This window comes from Sebastes umbrosus, chromosome 22 (assembly GCF_015220745.1).
Source record: "Sebastes umbrosus isolate fSebUmb1 chromosome 22, fSebUmb1.pri, whole genome shotgun sequence".
Lineage (NCBI taxonomy): Eukaryota > Metazoa > Chordata > Actinopteri > Perciformes > Sebastidae > Sebastes > Sebastes umbrosus.
In genome coordinates, this window is record NC_051290.1 from 21,545,181 (window position 1) to 21,554,914 (window position 9,734).

A 9,734-nucleotide genomic window follows, 5' to 3' on the forward strand; every position below is an offset into this window, starting at 1 on the left:
AACAGCACCGTAAATGACATTAATATAAATATCAATAATAATGACGGCAGCTGGCAGACCCAGCAGATGAATCAGACTTTTAGAAACATCCAAGTCACGTCAATAAAACAAGAGGTTTGATCAAGTTGAACCTAGTTAACATCCCAGGACTACCGACTGGATCAAATACATCACACAATCATCACATGTCAACTTCTGTCTTCTCTAAACATTATTAGCTATACAATGAATGCCTTCTGATTATTATTATTATTATTATTAGAGGAAAGTGACAGTTAATATGAAAATGTGTGCTGTGTCTAAAGATCCGTGTACTACTCATAGATCAGACTTGTTGGCTACCTGCTTGTGTTTTATTTGAGACCGGATCCAGTAGACCCTGATGTCCACTCGTCTGTCCTTCTCTGTCCACAGCGTCCTTTTTTCATATCTTTACATCCAACGAGTCCACAGTGGCTTAGTTGTTGCTGTGTGTTCTTCTGTCTTCGTGAGCCCAGCAGCGCGGCCACATGGAAGTCACACACACACACACACACACACACACACACACACACACACACACACACACCTTTGGCGCACATGTTAGTGCACTTTGTGAGAACAGAAAGAATAAAGGCGTGCCCAAGTGCGCCACACGTGCATCAGTCAGCGGGTGTGTTAGATCTGGTCAGGAGAGAGAAAGCGACCCTGCAGCAGCTCAACAGGAAGCTGGCCTCGTACCTGCAGCAGGTAGGAGACGCACTACATCTGTCCCCAGATGTAAAATAACAACATTAAACTGACTTTCATTCTCGTTTAAAGAGCAAGAGAACATCAAAGTAGCAGATTTCCTCTCCCTCTTGATTTGCTTTGACTTGTTTTTCTTGATGCTCAGGGTGGAAACAGAGAAAGAAACCTTCCCACTCTTCTCTGCTGCAGCAGCACAGAAACACCAACATTAAACAGAGATTTAGGATTGATTCATAATTCTTGTTTGAAAAGCAGGAAGGACATAAAAATGGAAGATTTTTCCAATGGAGTTTTGCATGGACTGAAACAAGCACTCTGTCCTCCGGATGTAAAGCTGACCAGGACCAGGCTCAGGTGAAGCTGCAGCCTGCCTATAGGCTTGGGAGATGCACTCACAAAGCCGTCCCGCCAGGCGTTTCTTGGAAAGGGCTTCACCGGACACACCATCACCAAAGCACACATGGGTGCCCTGTCACACCATTGTTCTCTCCTCCTCACCGTCATGTTGCTTTGCTTCGCCTCAGCCTTCGTAAAAGGCTGGGCGAGAGGCAGGTGACGACTGAGCTGCGATTTCTCCTCATCCGGGAGTTTAAAGTGCTGAGTTACAGATGAAATCGATCCAAAGAGCCTTCCCGTGGTGTTGGGAGCTTCCAGGAGATCATCTCAATCTTTCCGCAGAAGAGCCGTGAGTCCCAGCCACACATGGCGGGACCTTACCGTGGCTAGAGACATCACACGGCCCACAGCTGTTGCAACGCCTTGAATCAGATTATTCATTTGGCCAATGCTCCAGTCCAAAATATCAGCCTGAGTCGACTCAAAGTTCTCAGTTTTCTCTGCCCATCCGTCTGCGTGCGGAGGGCCGTGTCTGATGGTGTAACATCACTGTGGCCGGGCGGCTTTGTCAAGTATAAATCACACTTCAGTATGGATTGATACAATAAATAAAATGGAAGCGTATCTGCTCCGTGAGGCGCGCGGGTGACTGACATCAAAAATGCTTTGAGTGGGGATTGGCCTTGGCTTTCGGATACATGTAGGTTCATTTCAGCAATATGAGAAGACCAACTTGGGTTTAGGTTAGCAAGTTTGTAAAGAAGAAGATTTGGCACTAAAAGTAAGGGTTACTCTTACAAATGTATAAAATGACGTTATAACACTTGAATAGAATAAAAGTTATTTGGGATTTTGTTATTGTATTTTTTCCACAAAGCATTAACAATGTTCAAAACGAATTCACACAATATCTACGATGGGATTTTCAAATGACATTAATGACTTTTTCCAAAAGAACTGCACTGTTAAGAATTTCCCAGTGAAATAACAGTGAAGAACTGGCAGCAGGGTTGCCTTTATGTTACTGTAAAATTAATATTATTATACGCTGAAATTTACAGCTTTGTACTGTTAATGAAAAATACAGTTTGAACTGTTTTTTTTTTATTAATTTCACAGTATTTTACAGTTAATTTACTGTTTAAAGATACATTATGTAGCTGTTTTTCACCTTTCTTTTACATTATCTTACTGATTTGTTTTAATGCACTATTTAGGTTGTATTTTTTACATACATTTGAATAAACATTATTTTTTGCCGAGATGAATAGACTTAACAGGTTACAGACACAGGAATAGTCACACTAAATACAATTAAAGGCACTTGTTAGGGAAAAGGCTATCATAGACTTGTTGACACTTTTCCCAAAAATATCTGTCTATAGCTGACAACAAGCACAGAGTGCAAACCAGAACAACATGTGAGTGAAGAACAATGAAGCTAATTCACTGATTTTACAATCATGTAAAATGTACAAGCCTCACATGTGCAGATCAGGTCCCAGAATTAAAAAAATACTGCATGAAACTGTTACTTATGATACTTTAGACAGTTGATCAGCAGTAAAGTGCTGTTTTTTAAGATGCATTAGAATTCAGTTAAAAAACAAACAGCAGATTTTCTTTTGTATTAACAGTAAAGCACTGATTTTAGCAATAACAGGTTAATACTGTTGAAATCCTGCTGTAAATTAACAGCAATTGTTTACAGTGCAGCCATTATAATTGACAAAATACACTGCTCTGTGCTGTGAAGAAGAAGATGTGAGACAGGTTTGGTTTGTTCAGATTTGCATTACCATTGTGGATCAAGAAAAATGTGATACTAGATTGTCAAGTTTAGCTTTGAAGCCTTTGTAGTACTGTATGTACCGTATGTACTGTATGTACTGTATGTACTGTATGTACTCATTCCTCGAGGACAGACAGTACTTACAGTGGCTTCTGTACAAGCAGCACACAGCACACGGGGGCGTCTGAAGCAGGAAGAGGTTAAAGAGTAAATGGTAAGTAGAATCAATAACTAGACTATATTCTGCAGTGAAATGTATTGGGCATCTACAGTATACATGTATACTGGCATACTGTATATCCACATGTTTCTCATGTGGAAGATGAGGTTTTTTTCAAAGATTTAGCTCATGGATTATGGACTTATCATCTTTGTGCTCACAGGTTGGTGCCTCTTGATTGATTATTCCAGCTGTTTGTCTTTTTAAAGCGATGACAACTTAAGCAGTCTTCACTCAGTGCTGCATATAGGTATTCTGCATTGGGTGGAAGTGAGACAAAGAGGACAACTTATAAGACAGAACATGCATAAAGTGACGACAATTCTTATTTTAATGTTTGTTAATTAATTAGTTGTTTGATATAATGGATATATTCCTGTTTTATTTAATCATATTCAGGTCCAGTCAAGTCAATTTTATTGATATAGTCTGATATCATAGATTTGCCTAAAGGGGATTTAAAATCTCTACAGTCTTCAGCATACAACATCCTCTATCCTTAGACCCTCGATTCAGATCAGGAAAAACTCCCCAAAAAACCTTTTGACAGGGAAATAAATGGAAGAAACCTTAGTGAGAGCAAAAGAAGAGGGACCTCTCTCCCTGGATATTATGTCTGTTGTGTAGAGTTTTAAAAGCTTCATCTTTTTGTTTATTAACTCTGGAGTGGCTGTAAAGAGAAGAAGAATATTCAATATGACCTTAACAATTATAAACAAGATTTACTTCAAAAAATGGATTTCAGAAACATGTTTATTTCATTGTTTTGTTGTTGTTGAACCAGGGTTTAGGCTATTTTTTTGTCCATTGGAAAATAAACCACATAAATAAATAAATTAATAGCATATTAAATAGCCTAATATTGTAAGATATGTTGCCAAGACAACTTAAATATAAACTCCAATTCCGGGGTTCAAGCCAACACAGACCGGATCTAGACCTTTGACACTTTGACAACTGCATTAAAGATAATTAACAGGTTTATGACCATCGGAAGGACCATCATTCATTTACGACCAAATCTGTTGCATTTGTAGCGCCCCGTAGTGATCGATTTGATGGAAACTTTCAGGGTATGTTTCAGGTACTTATGTGGACTCATCCTGCAAGTTTCGTGATGATTGGCCCAGTTAGTTCTATTGATGTGGTGAGCCGCACCCTTTTAAAGTTCATTGACTGGTAAAAAGGTGACAAACCTTTGGACTGAGGCTGAAGCAGGAACAAGTGTTTGTCATATCCTAAGTACCCAGCCCTCCTCAGCAACACCCAGGCAGTATCTATCCATGGCAGGCTGAAGTTTTAAAGCAGACTCTGAGCTGTCTGCAGCCTGAAAGCTGTGATACGTGATGCAATGTTTACCAGGCCCTGTTCTCCCTCCTGTACTGGCAGGTACTGCATTGCCGATCTCAGCCAGTGGTGCCCTGACCAGAAGAAATCCACAACTACCCTCTGAGAATCAGGCCCCTTGGTGGAGGTAAGACAGTGCCAAGGGTCGAGGCAACCAAGTTATTGACTATCAGGACCCTGCCCCTATAGGGAGAGAGGACACAATCTCTCTATGACCCCTATGGAGGACGTTTAAAAATAAATGAATGAATAAATAAATCAATATTTCATTGACTGCAGCAAAAATAATTAAAAACAATAAATGTAGCCATTAATTAATTAATTGATAAAATGCGACATAAATTGATGTTTCTGTTCTGTTCTTTATTTACTAGTCTTTGTCTTAATGCCCTTATTCATTTACTCTTCTGTTTAATTTTAACTTTTATTTATATATTTATTTTTTATTAATTTTTATATGTATTTGTTTATTTTTGCATTTATTTTTTATATATTCATTTTAGCATTTCATTTTTATTTATTTTATATTCATTTTTATATGCATGTATTTATTTGTGTATTTATGCCTTTATTTATTTCTGCATTCTTTTCTTTGTACATTTCTTTTTGCATTTCTGCCTCATTATGCTTATGAGGGGGCTGTCACTCAACGTGTGTCATGGGGTCAGAGCATGGGTCAGAGGTCATAGATGGACTTTATGCTAGCCAGCTAGCTGCACTCCGGTCTTCATTCCCGGCTCCATACAGTCGCCTGCTGCTGCTGCTCCCCCGCCACTGCCTTGTAGCATATAGTCATGCACCCTGACCCCATGACACACGTTGAGTGACAGTCCCCTCATTTGCATAATGAGGCAGAAATGCATAAAGACATGTAAAAGAAAAATGTGTAAAGAAATGTATAAAGAAAAGAATATAGAAATTAATGAGTTTGGGGAAATAAATAAGTGTTGAAATTCATAGGGAAAATCATGCATAAATACATAAATGCATAAACATTTAAAAATAAACATAAAATATATCGTCATATTTGTTTTATTCGGTGCTCACAGAGATATCTCTCTGCTCTGCAGAAGATATTTCACAAAATATTTCTACATCGTCCACTATGTTTTACAGTACAGTTTGTGTGTGTTCCTTTTGTGATTTTGGTATTTACACAGTATTTATAGTGTTTAATCAGGACATTATATAAGGGATAGTGGCTTTTACCTTTAATTACTCAAATGTCCTTAAAATTCTGCACATCCAGTGAACTTCTATCATTGCTGGCTCATTGACAGCTCCAACTGTCATGGCAGCATGGAGAACATTCCTGCGTCTCCTCGGAGCATGCATGTTTCTCAGCACGTTGTCCTTTTACCTATGGAACATGCCCCAGGAAAGAAGAGGTACAATACGTGTCTATATGTGTGTGTGTGTGTGTGTGTGTGTGTGTGTGTGTGTGTGTGTATGAATTTCTTACTGTTCCTGTTGTGCATCCTGGTTAGACTCCTGGTTCATGCTTTGTTTGTACTTGTGCTCCACTGCCTGTGAAATGAATTGAGATTAAGTAAATGGATTAGGCGGAATAGTGACCTCACCCTTGATTACTTTTGGACTATCGTGGTTCACATTTGACGTAACACCTCTATAGCTGAGAGTGAGGCTTTGAGAAAGACAAATGTCTCTCAGCTCCTTAAGAGAAAAGCCACCTGAAAGCGGAATTAATTTAGCTCCAATCACTTTAGACAGTCCCAACACATATTTCCTTACTCTTCTTATCACAACAGAGAGTATCCAGGACCTGAGAAAGCAGCTGATAAGAGAAAGGTGTAAGGAATTTCCTGAGATGCGGAGATTAGAAGACATAACGTCCAAGGAGCTGCTGGTGAATGACAACCATACCATCATCTACTGTTACATTCCCAAGGTGAGACAGACATGAACACACCCAAGGGGCTTCAGTTTCAGAGCTAATCTTCCAACTTTTACACTGCCGCTATAGGCTGTAGACTCTCCCCGGGCCACACAGGGAACGTCAGCAGCGTGTGGCGGCTGCAGAACTTGTTGGGGTTTTTTTCCCGGCGTCCGTGTTAACAGGTTAGAGCAGCCGACCTGCCCGCACGAGCAGCGTGGCTCACGTGTGGCTCGGCTGTCAGCTGCGTCTCTTCTAGAGATCCGAGGTTTCGCATATTTTTACAACAGACAGTGAAAATGATCTTTTGACAGTATATTGACATCGTACCAGCAACATTACTACACTTCCAATGTCTCTATCTGTAGAATATGTCACAGACATGAAAAAAGTAAAGATTTATTTTTAAATCAACACTTCCTGATTTCATTTCAAAATAAATGCCCTCAAGAGTCTTTTCTGTGGACAGAATTCCTTCATTTGTTAACACGAGGCTTTTGTTCTGAAATATTTACAGGACAGTCTTGTAGGAAATGCAGGGACTTGCACGGCTTCAGGAATGAATAAAGTACGGGGTTTTAATTGTGGATTATTACTGTTGTTTACAAATGAGCACATGCTTCTTAACCTAATAAATATAAGTGACGTTTATAATGAAATGAAATGGCCATTATGAAAGGCAAACTCTATGTAGAAAGAAAGGGCTGACAACAGCAGCAGAAACGCTGCCGGTGTGGACGACACACACGTGAGATATGCAGTAGTTCAGCGAGGCAGCCGTCACACGCTGCTGACGTGCCCAGTCTGGCCCGAGTGTGAGTCTTTTTCTTATCTACAGGTGGCGTGTACCAACTGGAAGAGGATTATGTATGTCCTGAAACAGGGCAAGCCATATCCTGACCCCAACTCCATATCTTTTGACTTGGTCCACCAATACGGAGTGATCCCTCTTCTAAAATCCTTCCCAAAACCAGAGAGGAAGGTCAGTTCAGACAATGATGACAGAGATGTTCTTAGAGTTTCAAACAGGAAGTGTTGATGTATACCTATTTGTTCACTACAGGCAAAGCTGAAGCACTACACAAAGTTCCTGGTTGTCCGGGACCCATTTGTCCGTCTCATCTCCGCCTACTGAGACAAGTTCCAGAGCAACGATGACTACTTCTATCAATTGTTTTCCCGGGACATTCTGCGCCTGTATGGCAACCAGCCTAATCCACCAATGACAGTGGACGAGGCGAATAAAGCTGGTTTGCACGTCTCGTTTTACAACTTTATTCAGTACCTGGTGGACCCGCGGACAGCGAAGCCCTTTCAACAACACTGGAGGCCGATGCACCAACTGTGCCACCTCTGCCAAATAGAGTAAGGCCATTTTTTCCAGCAGGGCTGTAAAAAGCATGTCTTCTCTGTTGTTTCTGGGATTTTGTAGGGTTGGGGGAGGCTGTGGTTCAGAGGGTAGAGCAGGTTGTCCACCAATCGGAAGGTCGGTGGTTCAATCCCCGGCTGCTCCGGGTCACATGTCGATGTGTCCTTGAGCAAGACACTTAACCCCAAATTTTTCCCGAAGGCATATACATTGGTGTGTGAATGAGCATTTAGATTAGATCCTGATGGGCAAAGTTGGCACCTTAGCAGCCTCTGCCATCAGTGTATGAATGTATGTGTGTGAATGGGTGAATACTGACATGTAGTGTAAAGCGCTTTGAGTGGTTGGAAGACTAGAAAAGCGCTATATAAATGCAAGTCCATTTACCATTTCTTGACCGTAATCATTAAAGTTATTTTATTGTCTGACTTTCAAGAATTTGTTCCCTGAACAGACTGAATTGAAAACTAATTTAGCTCAACCTAGGTGTTTTTTCTTTCCTTTTTAGTATTTTGAAATGTGATACTCTATTGATTTAGAAGTGCGTTTTCATAAATTTAGGGGAATTACGAAAGAGACAAATTCAAAAATTAATGTTCATCCTGACTTTTAGTCCCCAGAATGGGTCAATCCAAAAGAAAACCCTGGACTTCCCATAATGCAACTAGACGCTGTGCCCAAAAGACATTGGGTGCATCCCAAGTCTTTTAAATTGCATCCACATTTCCCTCAATTGTTTCTTTTCCTTGCGTCCCTCCCACCGGGGATACATGGAGAGACGCAAAGAAAAGACGCTGGTGAAGGAAAAATGGATGCAATTTAAAAGACTTAGGATACTGTAAAACTGTTTCACAGGCTGAACAGTACTTCTCATGATGAAAACTGAACTTGATGTGTGCCCCTTTAACATCCACAAATTACCAATGAATTCAATGTTAATACTAAACGATGCTCAATTCAGCTATAGTTTGACATTGTTTTGTTTTACCTTTCAGGTATGATTTTATTGGCCATCAGGAGACTCTTCAGCAGGATGCTGAACAGCTGCTGAACTTCTTAAACCTGGAGGACGACATTACGTTCCCTCCTTCCTATAAAAACATGACTAGCTCTGATTCAGTGTTGGACTGGTTCAGCACAGTGCCCCTAAAGGACCGGAGGAAGCTGTACAAGATCTATGAGGAAGACTTCAGACTTTTCGGCTACAGAAAGCCTGTCGAACTGCTTGATGATTGAGATGAAGTCCTGACCTGGGCTCCACTCTTCCCTAAGCAGCCAGTGGGCATAGAAACCACAATTCTGGGCGACTGTAAAAACATGGTAGTGCAACATAGGGGACCCGCTCCCTATGTAGATAGAAACGGCTCATTCTACAGTAACGAAAACACAACGACTCTTATTACCAAGTGATTATACACTGAAGAAAATGTAGTTATTAATATTATATCCCATTTCGGTAAGACTTTACAACAAGGGTACATTAATTAACATTAGTTAATCATTAATAAGCCTTAATTAACAGTAAATTAACAGTAACTAACGTGTCTTATAAACATTTACTACTGATCATGGTAACCAAGGTATTCATTTATACATTATTTACTGTTTGAAAGAACATTATTAGCTTTAGTTAATACACTAGTAAGCATTAACTAACAGTTAAGTGATACAATAATAAGCATTAAGTAACTGCTAAAATGTGTCTCTTGTTAACATTTATTAAGGGTTTACATGCTAATGAATGTACTAACTAATATTAGTAAATGGTTGATAAAGATGTTAATTCACTGGTATGTCATGAAGTTCACAGCTTATCCATAAAACAGTTTGTTTTTGTAATTGTTTATTTAAGGGTTATGATTGTCCACTTACTTGTCCATGCTGCAATTTATGACACATTTTGGCACAGGTTGAGATCAGTGGACACTCCATGGTCTTCATGTAGAGGTTTGCTTGTTCCTTTCTCTTCATGTAGACGTTCCTTAACATATAGTCTAACCTTTAAATTATTGTGCATGTTATATAAACATTACTTAACCATCATTTC

General features: G+C 39.8%; 1 pseudogene; it reads left to right on the forward strand.

Annotated features, from left to right (window-relative positions):
- Positions 1-5,488: 5,488 nt before the first annotated feature.
- On the forward strand, positions 5,489-9,375 carry LOC119482234 (annotated as a pseudogene).
- Positions 9,376-9,734: the final 359 nt, after the last annotated feature.